The following is a 13,954-nucleotide window of genomic DNA, read 5'->3' on the forward strand; positions in this document are numbered from 1 at the left end:
TTTTTATCTGAGCACTGGGTTGTATTCTCTTCATGAAAATTCTTTAAACTGTACATTTATGTGTGATTATATATGTAAATATACACACATATACATAAAACCACACACATGTGAGTATACGTATACAAGACACACACACACACCATATATATATAATCACACATCGTAAGTACATACCTCAATAAAATATGCCTTTTCCTGGGTAGGAAAAAATGTAGTCTATGAAGATTCTACAGCATAAAGACAAACATTATACAATAAGCTAAGACTGAACATACTTTGGGAAAAGATTTCCCTCAGGAAATAGAAGTAAATGTCAAATCTCATCTACTCTGTAGTTTCAAGAAAAACTAGTAAAACCTGGTTTCTATGAGACGTGAGTACAGATAAATTGATGAAACAATGGGCTGAGAAGAAAAGAAGAAAAGGTAGGAAGAGAAGGAAGGAGGAGGGAGGAAGGGATCAAGGAAGTGTCAGAAGCCCACGCATTCTGGGAGGTATTCAAGATGACAGTGTAAAAGGACATGAAACTCACCTCCTCCCACAAATACATCAAAAATACATCTACAGGGGGAATTTCCTGGAGGTACGATGGTTAGGACTCCGCACTCTCACTGCTGAGGACTTGGGTTCAATCCCTGATCGGGTAACTAAGATCCCACAAGCTGTGCAGTATGGCCAAAATTAATTAAATTAAAAATTAAAAAAATTAAAACAAAAAAATACATCTACAGGGATTGGAGATAAGATGGCAGAGTAGAAGGACTTGAGCTCACCTCCTCTGATGAAAACACCAAAATCACAACTAATTGCTGAACAACCACTGACCAAAAAAAACACTGGAGCCTACCAAAAAAGATACTCTACATCCAAAGACAAAGAAGAAGACACAACAAGACAGTAAGAGGGGTGCTTTCGTGATATAATCAAATCCCATACTGCCAGTGGGTGACCCACAAACTGGAAAATAATTATATGGCAGAGGTTCTCCCACTGGAGTGAGAGTTCTGAGCCCGTCAGGCTCCTCACCCTGGGGGTCTGGCATCAGGAGGAGGAGCCCCCAGGGCATTTGGCTTTGAAGGCCAGCAAAGTTTGAGTGCAGGAGCTCCACAGGACTGGGGGAAACAGAGACTCCACTCTTAGAGGGCACACATGAGGTTTCACAAGCACTGGGACACAGGGCAAAGCAGTAACTCCATAGGAGCCTGGGCCAGACCTACCTGCAGGTCTTGAAGGGTCTCCTGGGGAGGTGGGGGTTGGCTGTGGCCCACTGTGGGGGCAAGGACACTTGTGGCAGAGGTCCCTAGGAAATATTCCCTAGCACGAGCTCCTGGAGGTTGGAGGTTGCCATTTTGGCACCAAGACCTGGCCCCACCCAGTAGCCTACAGGCTCCAGTGCAGGGATGCCTCAGGCCAAACAACCAACAGGGTGGGAACACAGCCCCATGTATCAACAGACAGGCTGCCTAAAGTCTTCCTGACCCCACAACTACACCTAGCCACTCCCCTTGACACGGCCCTGCCCACCAGAGGGACAAGATCCAGCTCTACCCACCAGTGGGCAGGCACCACTCCCTCCCTCCAGGAAGCTTGCACAAGCCCCTGGCCCAACCTCTCTCACCAGGGGGCAGATACCAGAGGCAAGAAAAACTACAATCCTGCAAGCCTGTGGAACAAAGCCCACAAACACAAAAAGTTCGACAAAATAAGATGACAGAGAAATATGCTCCAGACGAAGGAACAAGATAAAACCCCAGAAGAACAACTAAGTGAAGTGGAGATAGGCAATCTGCCTGAAAAAGAATCCAGAATAATGATAAAGATGATCCAAGATCTCAGAAAAAGAAGGGAGGCACAGACGAAGAAGATACAAGAAATGTTTAGCAAAGAGCTAGAAGTTTTAAAGAACAAACAAACAGACATGAACAATATAATAACTGAAATAAAAAATACACTAGAAGGAATCAATCACTGAATATATGAGGCAGAACGAATAAGTAAGCTGGAAGACAGATTGGTGGAAATCACTAACACGGAACAGAATAAAGAAAAAAGGAAGGTCAAGAAATGAGGACATGGGACTTTCCTGGTGGCACAGTGGTTAAGAATCTGCCTGCCGATGCAGGGGACATGGGTTTGAGCCCTGGTCCAGGAAGACCACACGCCATGGAGCAACTAAACCTGTGCGCCATAGCTACTGAGCCTGTGCTCAAGAGTCCGCAAGCCACAACTACTGAAGCCCGCGTGCCACAACTACTGAAGCCCGTGCACCTAGAGCCAGTGCTCCACAACAAAAGAAGCCACCACAATGAGAAGCCCGTGCACCGCAACAAAGAGTAGCCCCTGCTCTCCACAACTACAGAAAGCCCACGTGCAGCAACAAAGACCTAATGCAGCCCAAAATAAAATTAATTAAAAAAAAAAAGAAAGAAATGGGGACAGTCTAAGAGACCTCTGCACCAACAATAAATGCACCAATATTTGCATTATAGGAGTCCCAGAAGGAGAAGAGAAAAAAAAGGGACCTAAGAAAATATCTGAAGAGATAATAGCTGAAAAATTCCCTAACATGCAAAAGGAAACGGTCACCCAAGTCCAGGAAGTACAGAGAGTCCCAGGCAGGATCAACCCAAAAAGGAACACGCCAAGACACATAGTAATCAACTTGACCAAAATTAAAGACAAAGAAAAATATTAAAAGCAACAAGGGAAAAGCAACAAATAACATACAAGGGAATTCCCATAAGGTTATCAGCTGATTTCTCAGCAGAAATCCTGCAGGCCAGAAGGAAGCAGCATGATATATTTAAAGTGATGAAAGAGAAGAACCTACAACCAAGAAGACTCTACCCAGCAAGGCTCTCATTCAGATTCGACAGAGAAATCAAAAGCATTACAAACAAGCAAAAGCTAAGAGAATTCAGCACGACCAGACCAGCTTTGCAAGAAATGCTAAAGGAACTTCCCTAAGAAAAGAAAAGGCCAAACTAGAAACAAGAAAATGACAAATAGAAAAGCCCACCAGTAAAGGCAAACATACATAAAGGTAGGAAATCATCCACATACAAATATGATATCAAAACCAGAAATCGTGAGGATAGTACAAATGCAGAATACTGGAAATGCATTCGAAATTAAGAGACCAGCAACTTAAAGCAATCTTGTAAATACATAGACTGCTATATCAAAAACTCATGGTAACCGCAAACCAAAAAACTACAGTAGATACACACACATGAAAAAGAAAAAACAATCCAAACACAACGCTAAGGATAGTCATCAGGGAGTTCTCTGGCTGTCCAGTGGTTAGGACTTTGCACTTTCACTGCTGGGGCCTGGGTTCAATCCCTGGTTGAGGAACTAAGATCCCGCAAGCCACAAGGGCACAGCCACAAAAAAGAAAAAAAAAGAAAAAAAAATAGTCATCAAATCACAAGAGAAGAGAACAAAAGAGGAAGGGAAGAAAAAACACCTACAAAAACAAAACAATTAATAAAATGGCAGTAAGAGCATACATATCGATAATTATCTTAAATGTAAATGGATTAAATCCTCCAACCAAAAAACACAGACTGACTGAATGGATACAAAAACAAGACCTGTACATATGCTGTCTACAAGGGACTCACTTCAGATCTAGGGACACATACAGACTGAAAGTGAGAGGATGGAAAAATGTATTCCATGCAGATGGAAATGAAAAGAAAGCTGGAGTAGCAATACTCATATCAGACAAAATAGACTTAAAATAGACTGTTACAAGAGACAAAGGACACTACATAATGATCAAAGGATCAATCCAAGAAGATATAATAATTGTACATATATATGCGCCCAACATAGGAGCACCTCAATATATAAGGCAAATGCTAACAGCCATAAACGGTGAAATCAACAGTAACACAATAATAGTGGTCTGTCCATTGATGTAAGTAACCCTTACATCAATGGACAGATCATCCGGAAAGAAAATCAATAAGGAAACAGAGGCCTTAAATGACATGTTTGACCAGCTGGACTTAACTGATATCTATAGAGCATTCCATCCAAAAGCAGCAGAATACACATTCTACTCAAGTGCACATGGAATATTCTCCAGTAAAGATCAAAGCAAGCCTCAGTAAATTTAAGAAAACTGAAATCATATCAAGCGTCTTTTCTGACCACAACAGTATGAGATTAAAAATCAACTACAAGAGGGCTTCCCTGGTGGCACAATGGTTAAGAGTCCGCCTGCTGATGCAGGGGACACGGGTTTGTGCCCCAGTCCGGGAAGATCCCACATGCTGCGGAGCAGCTGGGCTCATAAGCCATGGCCGCTGAGCCCGCACATCCGGAGCCTGTGCTCCGCGACGGGAGAGGCCACAACAGTGAGAGTCCCGCGTACCGCAAAAAAAAAAAAAAATCAACTACAAGAAATAAAATTGTAAAAAACACAAACACGTGGAGGCTAAACAATACGTTACTAAACAACCAATGGATCACTAAAGAAATCAAAGAGGAAATTGAAAAATACCTAGAGACAAATGAAAACGAAAGAATGCTGATCCAAAACCTATGGGATGCAGCAAAAGCAGTTCTAAAAGGGAAGTTTACAGCAGTACAATCTTACCTCGGGAAACAAGAAAAATCTCAAATAAACAATCTAACCTTACAATTAAAGCAACTAGAGAAAGAAGAAAAAACAAAACTCAAAGTTAGTAGAAGAAAAGAAATCAGAAAGATCAGAAATAAATGAAATAGAGACAAAACAACAGAAAAGATCAATGAAACTAAAAGCTGGTTCTTTGAAAAGATAAACAAAATTGATAAACCTTCAGCAAGACATCAAGAAAAAAAGGGAGAGGGTTCAAATCAATAAAATTAGAAATGAAAAAGGAAAAATTACAACTGGCACTGCAGAAATACAAAGGATCATAAGAGACTACTACAAGCAACTGTATGCCAATAAAATGGATAACCTGGAAGAAATGGAAAAATTCTTAAAAGGTACAATCTTCCAAGACTGAACCAGGAAAAAATAGAAAATATGAACAAACCAATCACAAGTACTGAAATTGAAACTGTGATTAAAAACTTCCAACAAACAAAGTCCAGGACCAGATGGCTTCACAGAAGAATTCTATCAAACATTTAGAGAAGAGTTAACATCTATCCGTCTGAAACTATTCCAGAAAAATTGCAGAGGGAGGAACGCTTCCGAACTCATTCAATGAGGAAATATATAAAATAGAGATTAAAAACAATAGGAAAAAACCCCCAATAAAACCAAGAGCTGGTTCTTTGAAAGGGTAAACAAAATTGACAAACCTCTGGACAGATTCACCAAGAAGAAAAGAGAGAAGACCCAAATAAAAAGAAATGAAAGAGGTGAAATCACAACTGACACCATGGAAATACAAAAAATCATGAGAGAATACTATGAACAATTATATGCCAACAAATTCAACAACCAGAATGGACAACTTTCTAAAAACATACAGCCCACCAAAACTGAATCAAGAAGAAACAGATAACTCGAACAGACCCATCTCTAAAAGTGAAATAGAATCTGTAATTTTAAAAACTCCCCACAAAGTCCAGGGCCAGATGGCTTTACAGGCAAATTCTACCAAACATAAAAGGAAGAACTTAACACCAATCCTCCTCAAACTCTTCCAAAAGATTGAAGAAGAAAGAACACTCTCAAAGACATTCTATGAAGCCACCATCACCCTGCTACCAAAACCAGACAAAGACACTACCAAAAAAGAAAATGACAGGCCAGTATCTTTGACGAATACAGATGTAAAAATTCTCAACAAAATATCAGCAAATTGAATCCAACAACACATAAAATAGATCATACATCACAACCAGACTGGATTCATCCCAGGGTAACAAGGATGGTTCAACATATGCAAATCAATGTGATACACCACATCAACAAAAGAAAAGGCAAAAACAACATGATCATCTGAGTAGATGCAGGAAAAGCATTTGACAAAATTCAACATCCATTAATGATAAAAACTCTTACCAAAGTGTATATAGAGGGAACATATCTCAACATAATAAAAGCTATTTATGACAAACCAATAGCCAACATAATACTCAACAGTGAAAAGCTGAACGCCTTCCCACTAAAATCTGGAACAAGACAAGGATGCCAACTCTTACCACTTCTCTTCAACATTTGGAAGTTAAACACTTGGAAGTCCTAGCTACAGCAATCAGACAAGAAAAATAAATAAAAGGTATTCTAATTGGTAGGGAAGAGGTAAAACTGTCATTATATGCAGATGACATATATAGAAAACCCTGAAGACTCCACACAAAAGCTACTACAATTGATAAATTCAGCAAGGTAACAGGATACAAGGTTAACATACAGAAATCGGTTGCAGGGCTTCCCTAGTGGCACAGTGGTTAAGAATGTGCCTGCCAATGCAGGGGACACAGGTTTGAGCCCTGGTCCGGGAAGACCCCACATGCTGCAGAGCAACTAAGCCCATGTGCCACAACTACTTAGCCTGCACTCTAGAGCCCACATGCCACAACTACTGAGCCCACGCGCCACAACTATTGAAGCCCGCGCGCCTAGAGCCCGTGCTCCACAACAAGAGAGGCCACCGCAATGAGAAGCCCGTGCATCGCAACGAGGAGCAGACCCTGCTCGCTGCAATTAGAGAAAGCCCACGGGCAGCAACGAAGACCCAACGTGGCCAAAAATAAATAAATCTATTTTTTTTAAAAAAAGAAATTGGTTGCATTTCTTTACACTAACAATGAACTATCAGAAAGGGAATGCAAACAAACAATTCCTTTTTAAATCGCAGCAAAAAAAAAAAAAAAAAGAATACTTAGGAATAAACCTCACCAAGGACGTGAAAGACTTACATGCTGAGAATTACAAGACATTGATAAAGGAAACTGAAGATGATTCAAAGAGATATCCCATGCTCTTGGATTGGAAGAATTAATATTATTAAAATGGTCATACTACCCAAAGCAATCTACAGATTTAAAGCAATCCCTATCAAATTATCCATGACATTTTTCACAGAACTAGAACAAATAATCCTAAATTTATGTGGAACCATAAAAGACCCAGAATTGCCAAAATTATCCTGTGGAAGAAAAAAGAAAAAGCAAGAAGCATAACCCTCCCAGACTTCAGACAATACTACAAAGCTACAGTAATCAAAACAATGTGGTATTGGCACAAAAACAGACATATGGATCAACAGAACAGAAAAGAGAGCCCAGAAATAAACCCACACACCTATGGGCAATTAATCTCAACAAAGGAGGCAAGAATATCCAATGGGGGAAAGACAGTCTCTTCAGCAAGTTGTATTGGAAAAGTTGGACAGCTCCATGTAAATCAATGAAGTTAGAGCACACCCTTACACCATACACAAAAATAAAATGGCTTAAAGACTTAAATATAAAACATGACACCATAAAACTCCCAGAAGAGAACACAGGCAAAACATTCTCTGACATAAATCTGACCAATGTTTTCTTAGTTCAGTCTCCCAAGGCAATAGAAATAGAAGCAAAAGGAAACAAATGGGACCTAATCAAACTTACAAGTTTCTGTACAGCAAAGAAAACCATAAACAAAATGAAAATACAACCAATAGACTGAGAGAAAATATTTGCAAATGATGCAGCCAACAAGGGCTTAATTTCCAAAATATGCAAACAGCTCATACAACTCAATAACAAAAAAGCAAACAACCCAATCAAAAAATGGGCATAAGATCTAAATAGACATTTCTCCAAATAATACAGATAGCCAAAAAATCACATGAAAAGATGCTCATCATCACAAATTATTAGAGAAATGCAAATCAAAACTACACTGAGGTACCACCTCACACCAGTCAGAATGGCCATCATTAAAAAGTCTATAAATAAATGCTGGAGAGGGTGTGGAGAAAAAGGGACCCTCCTACACTGTTGGTGGGAATGTAAATTGGTGCAGCCATTATGGAAAACAGTATGGAGATTCCTCAAAACTAAAAATAGAGTTGCCATATGATTCAGCAATCCCACTCCTGGGCATACACCTGGACAAAACTATAATTTGATTATAGCTACATGCGAAAGAATTAAATTGGACTACTTTCCCACATCATGAACAAAAATAAATTCAAAATGGATTAAAGACTTAAATGTAAGACCTGAAACCTTAAAACTTCTAAAAGAAAACATAGGCAGTATGCTCTTTGACATCAGTCTTGGTAATATTTTTTTTGGATGTCTCCTTAGGCAAGGGAAACAAGAGCAAAGAAATAAACAAATGGGACTACATCAAACCAAAAGCCATTGCACAGTGAAGGAAACTATCAACAAAACGAAAAGGCTGCCTACTGAATGAAAGAAAATACTTGCAAACAATTTATATGATAAGGGGTTAATATCCAAAATATACAAAGAACTCATATGACTCAACGTCAAAAATACAAACAACCCAATTAAAAAATGGGCAGAGGATGTACACAGACATTTTTCCAAAGACAAACAGATGGCCAACAGGTATATGAAAAGATACTCAATATCACTGATCATCAGGGAAATGCAAATCAAAACCACAATGAGATAACACCTCACAGTCATCAGAATGGCTGTTCTCAAAAAGATAACAAATAACAAGTGTTGGTGAGGATGTGGAGAAAAGAGAACCCTCATGCACTGTTGGTGGGAATGTAAATTGATACAGCCACTATGGAAAACAGTATGGAGATTCCTCAGAAAATCAAAAATTGAACTACCATACAATCCAACAAACACTAATTTGAAAAGATACGTGCACCCCTATGTTCATAGCAGCATTATTTACAATAGCCAAGATATGAAAGTAGCCTAAGTGACTATCAATAGGTGAATGGAAAAAGAAGATGTAGCATATATACACAATGGAATATTACTCGGCCATAAAAAAGAATGAAGTCTTGCCATATGTGACAACATGGATGGACCTAGAGGGCATTATGCTAAGTGAAAAAAAATTAGACAGAGAAAGGCAAATACTGTATAATTTCACTTATATGTGGAATCTAAAAAAACAAAATAGGGACTTCCCTGGCAGTCCAGTGGTTAAGACTCCATGCTTCCACTGCAGGAGGCATGGGTTCGATCCCTGTCAGGGAACTAAGACCCCACATGCCACGCAGTGCAGCCAAAAAAATAAAATAAACAAATGAGCAAACATACAGAAACAGGGTCAGAGATACAGAGAACAAACAGGTGGTTGCCAGAGAGGAGGGGGCTGGGGCAGGAGAGAAACAGGTGAGGGAGATTAAGAGGTACAAACTTCCAGCTGCAAAATAAATGAGTCACCAGTATGAAATGTACAGTGTGACAGATATAGTCAATAATTATTTAATATCTTTGTATGGTAACAAAGTGTAAATAGATTTATTGCAGTGATCATTTTGCAATGTATAAAAATATCTATCACTATGCTGTGCACCAGGAACTAACAGTGTTGTAGGTCAATTATACTTCAAAAATAAACCATCACACAAACAAACTCATTAAAAAAAAGAGATTAGATTTGTGGTTGCCAGAGGTGGGGTGTAGGGGGGGGATTAGATAAAGGCAAAAGGTACAAACTTCCAGTTATAAGATAAATAAGTACTGGGGATAAAATGTACATGATAAAGATAACACTGCTGTATGTTATATATGAAAATGGAGAGAGTAAATCCTGAGTCATCACAAGGAAAAAATATTTTTCTATTAAATTTTCTATTTAATTTTATATCTACATGAGATAATGGATGTTCATTAAACTTACTGTGATAATCATTTCATGATATATCTAATTCAAATCATTATGCTGTATACCTTAAACTTATACAGTTGCTGTATGTCGATTATATCTCAATAAAGCTGGGAGAACAAAATAATAAAATAAAATAATGTATTTGAAAATAAAATGTGTCAAATAAACATGAATTCTTTGGGCTTACTATCAATTGAAAATGATATTACTCAAAAATAAATGTTAGGGGCTTCCCTGGTGGCGCAGTGGTTGAGAGTCCGCCTGCCGATGTAGGGGACACGGGTTCGTGCCCCGGTCCGGGAGGATCCCATATGCCGCGGAGCGGCTGCGCCCGTGAGCCATGGCCACAGAGCCTGCAGGCTCCGCAACGGGAGAGGCCACAATAGTGAGAGGCCCGCGTACCGCAAAAAAAAAAATAAATAAATAAATGTTAGAAATTATATGTTTTCCTGACCAGAAAACCTAAAAATTTTTAAACATACTTTAAATAAGACTGTACTCCTTCCTTAATAAGAGAAAACTGAAATTGTTCCATAGTAAGAGAAGTAAAAAACTCAACAATGAAGGTAACTCCAAATAACTTAAGGCATGTTCATTACTGCATGTAACAGACCTTTATATTGAACACAAGAAATACATGATTTTGTTGATAGAAAATCCGTTTCTCTTGCCTTCACTAAAAAAAGGGTTAAAGGATAATGTAAAATATATTGGTTTTAAAGATGTCAAATTACTAACCTGCCTGTTTGGGATATATTGTCGGGGGAAGGGGGTATTACTTGGTACCTCTTTTAAGCCCTTTAGCAAAAGAGCCTGGGGGATGCCCAATATACGCAAGGACAGTACACCACAAAGGCCACAAGGTGTCGCTTTCTGACAACCTCTAGCTTTGCAGCTGACACTATCCTCCAAGGGGAAGGAGGGGAAGGTTGAGGGATGTCGACTATACTTTGATGTAATAACCAGAAGTATGTCCATTAGAATATACAACAATTAACGCATCTAGATTAACAAAAGTTTCCCTGTAATGTCCCTAAACCTAAAACTTAGATCTTTTCTCCCCTCTTCATCTTCTTTTCCCCGGAGCAATTCAGAAGGTTTTTTTTGTTTGTTTTTTTGCAGCTTGTGGGATCCTAGTTTCCCGACCAGGGATGAAATTCGTGCCCCCTTCAGTGGAAGCGTGGAGTCCCAACCACTGGACCACCATGGAATTCCCACTCTGAGCATGTTAATATTACTGCAGATTAGGGAGACCAACCCCCAAATTTTTCATCATTACATTTTAGTCTTCACAAACATTCAGTGGGATGCCCTGGGGAGGAATCATGGTCCCTATCTTACAGATGAGAAAACCAAAGCCCAGAAAGGTTGTAATGGGCCAATGAAAATTCCATTGGCCAGGCTTCCTGATACCCACCAGCCCAGATGGGGCCTGTACACCCTGCCTCTCCCCCATCCCTCAGCCTGGAGGTGGCTGGAAGTAGGGTTTGACTATTTTGCTTTTTGGAAATTAACATTAAATATTTTGTATTAAACTGATATGAATTTGTGCTCTAAGCCATTATGGGCTGTGCCTGGGATGGGTTTCCAAGGAAGCTCACTCTGTTAGGGGAGTGTATTAGTTTGCTGGGGTTGCCCTAACAAAACACAGCGCCTTAACAACAGAAATCAATTTTCTCACAATTCTGGAGGTTAGAAATCCAAGATCAAGGTGTCAACAGGGCTGGTTTCTTTTGAGGCCACTCTCCTTGGTTTGTAGATGGCTGTCTTCCCTGTGTCTTCAGATGGTCTTCCCTGTGTGTGTGTGTGTGTGTGTGTGTGTGTCCTAATCTCCTCTTCTTATAAAGACACAAGTCAAATTGGAGTAGGGCCCACCTTATGACCTCATTTCACCTTTTTCTTTTAACATCTTTATTGGATTATAAAAAAATATGGAACCCTTCACGAATTTGCATGTCATCCTCGCGCAGGGGCCGTGCTAATCTTCTCTGTATCATTCCAATTTTAGTATATGTGCTGCTGAAGCGAGCACTCATTTCACCTTAATTACCTCTTTAAAGGCCCTATCTCCAAATACAGTCACGTTCTGAGATACTGGGGGTTGGGACTTCAACATATGAATTTAGGGGAGATACAATTCAACCTGTAACAGGGTGAAAATGTTGAAAAACCTGCAATACCCCTTCCAACTCTCTACCCACAAGAATGACTGTGTTCTAGTCTGTGTCCCAAGGTCACACAGTTAATCATTGGTGCTAGAATTCTAATACTGGAGTCCATATGACACCGGTGACTAAGCACTCAGGCTGAATTTTGATATGTACAGCTTTTATTGTCTTCCAGCCTCCTGCACCAAATAGTTTATAATGGCAGCTTTTATTTCCCCTTTTACCCAATAGTTATTTAGAAAATTTATTGTTTTTATTTCTAAGGGTTAGATTGTTTGGTTAACTTTTTTATTATTTTCAAATATTAATGACAAGGTACCTCCTGGTACAAAATCTTTTTGGAAACCAAAAATGTCTTTTTGACATGGAACATAATATAAAAAGACTAAGTAATCCCTATTTAATTGACCCTACCATATCATAGCATTCTGATCTCTGTATCTTTGTTTTCTGTGGCTGTTTTCTAGCAAATCTCACAAAGGCTAAAAGTGGTGTGTTAAAATCTCCAATTGCAATTACAGTATTTCCAAGTTTTCAATGGTGTGAATTCTACTATATAATCTTCCATCCTCTTTGTGGTTTACTGCCTTTTGCCTCGAGGTCTACTTTATTGTTTTAATTATAGTTAATGTTTACTGAGCATTTACTGTGCCCCACACTCTGTGCTTACAGCTTCACACAAATTACTTTATTTAATTACCAAAATAACTCTGGGGATATTGATAGAAGTGTATTCAGGTTCTATGGAGATTGGAATTTATATAGTATTGAAGGCTTCCTTAGAAAAAAACACAATTATGAACACAAAGTTAGACATGAAGATGGATGCTTATTCAGAATAAGAAAATAAATATAACAAATTGAGCAGCCCCTGCAGGTGAGCTTAAGCTTCATTAACTTCACCTAAATCTGCCTCCAGAGACAGATGTTCTCCTTAGTTCCATGCTTATAGATGAGAAGACTGAGACCTTGGTTGTGTAAATCACTCAAGATTGCAGTGCTGGAAATGGACTGCACAGCCTTCGCCTTTATCCACTGCCTCTCATTGCTATCACTGAGAGTGGACCAGTGTCACGTATCAACTTGTTATGATTTCAAATCCATGTTTGGAAAGCTTGTTTTATACAAGTTGGCTGTGGTTTGAACTTGCTGTGAATAACCTCTTTTTGATGAAATTGTTTTGAAGTTGGATATTAGGACTTTCTGACAGCGCTTTTGCACCTGGAGTGGACAGGAACATTACATCATTGATACCAAGGTAATGGCAGTGGTATCCATCACATGATGGACTTTTAAATGATAAAAACCAAGAGGTTTGGTCAGCAAGTCTAGGGTGTTCCATCTGGGCAAGGCTACTCTTTGCTGATCCAAATAGTCCCGCGAAGCTCTTGAGACACTTGCTCCTAACCCTAGCCACGCTAACTCTTGGTCAGCAGTGGTGCTGAACTGTGCTGCAGTCTCAGGAAGAGAAGAGATATCCGTTCCTGCCCTGGCAATACTAGTCCTCACAGGCAGTGGCGCAAGCCATGTGAGGGTCCCTGGAGTAATAACCTCTGGAGCAACCTTTGCCAACATTGGTACTGGGACCTAAGCCAGCAGCTGATACCCGACTTTTAGTTGGAAGGAATGAATCTACCGGGAACCAACTCATAGAAGGGTATACGTGAACTAAATTTGGACTTTATTGCTTTCATTGCCCCCTTTGCCTGGAACAACAATATAAATTAATATATCATTGATTTTGTTATCAAAAATTCAGACCTTGTCCCCAATGTTGAATAAAAATAACAAGGGCAAGGTTTTGAGGATAAAGAAAAGAGAAATTTATTGATATACCAGCAAATGAGGAGGGTAGCAGACTAACATCTTGAAAACTGCTGTCCTGCCTTCTGGGGAGAAAGCAGGCATATTTAAAGGAAAATCTTGGGGCTGGGGTTAAGAGGAACAAACAAAAACAACAAGAATGCCTGCCCACATTAATCAGTAATAAAAAATGTAAGTTTTAGTT

At 39.4% G+C, this 13,954-nt stretch overlaps 1 long non-coding RNA gene and 1 other non-coding gene across 2 annotated transcripts in view; both read right to left on the minus strand.

Moving 5' to 3' along the window:
- The window catches only part of LOC116755195, a 45,551-nt gene that overhangs the window by 20,563 nt on the left and 11,034 nt on the right, over positions 1-13,954 (minus strand). The window lies entirely within an intron of this gene.
- LOC116756208 lies at positions 11,704-11,810 on the minus strand. The gene has a single exon (XR_004350577.1). It is a non-coding gene; the product is annotated as a U6 spliceosomal RNA (small nuclear RNA).

The sequence above is a fragment of the Phocoena sinus genome, chromosome 6 (genome assembly GCF_008692025.1).
Source record: "Phocoena sinus isolate mPhoSin1 chromosome 6, mPhoSin1.pri, whole genome shotgun sequence".
Classification (NCBI taxonomy): domain Eukaryota; kingdom Metazoa; phylum Chordata; class Mammalia; order Artiodactyla; family Phocoenidae; genus Phocoena; species Phocoena sinus.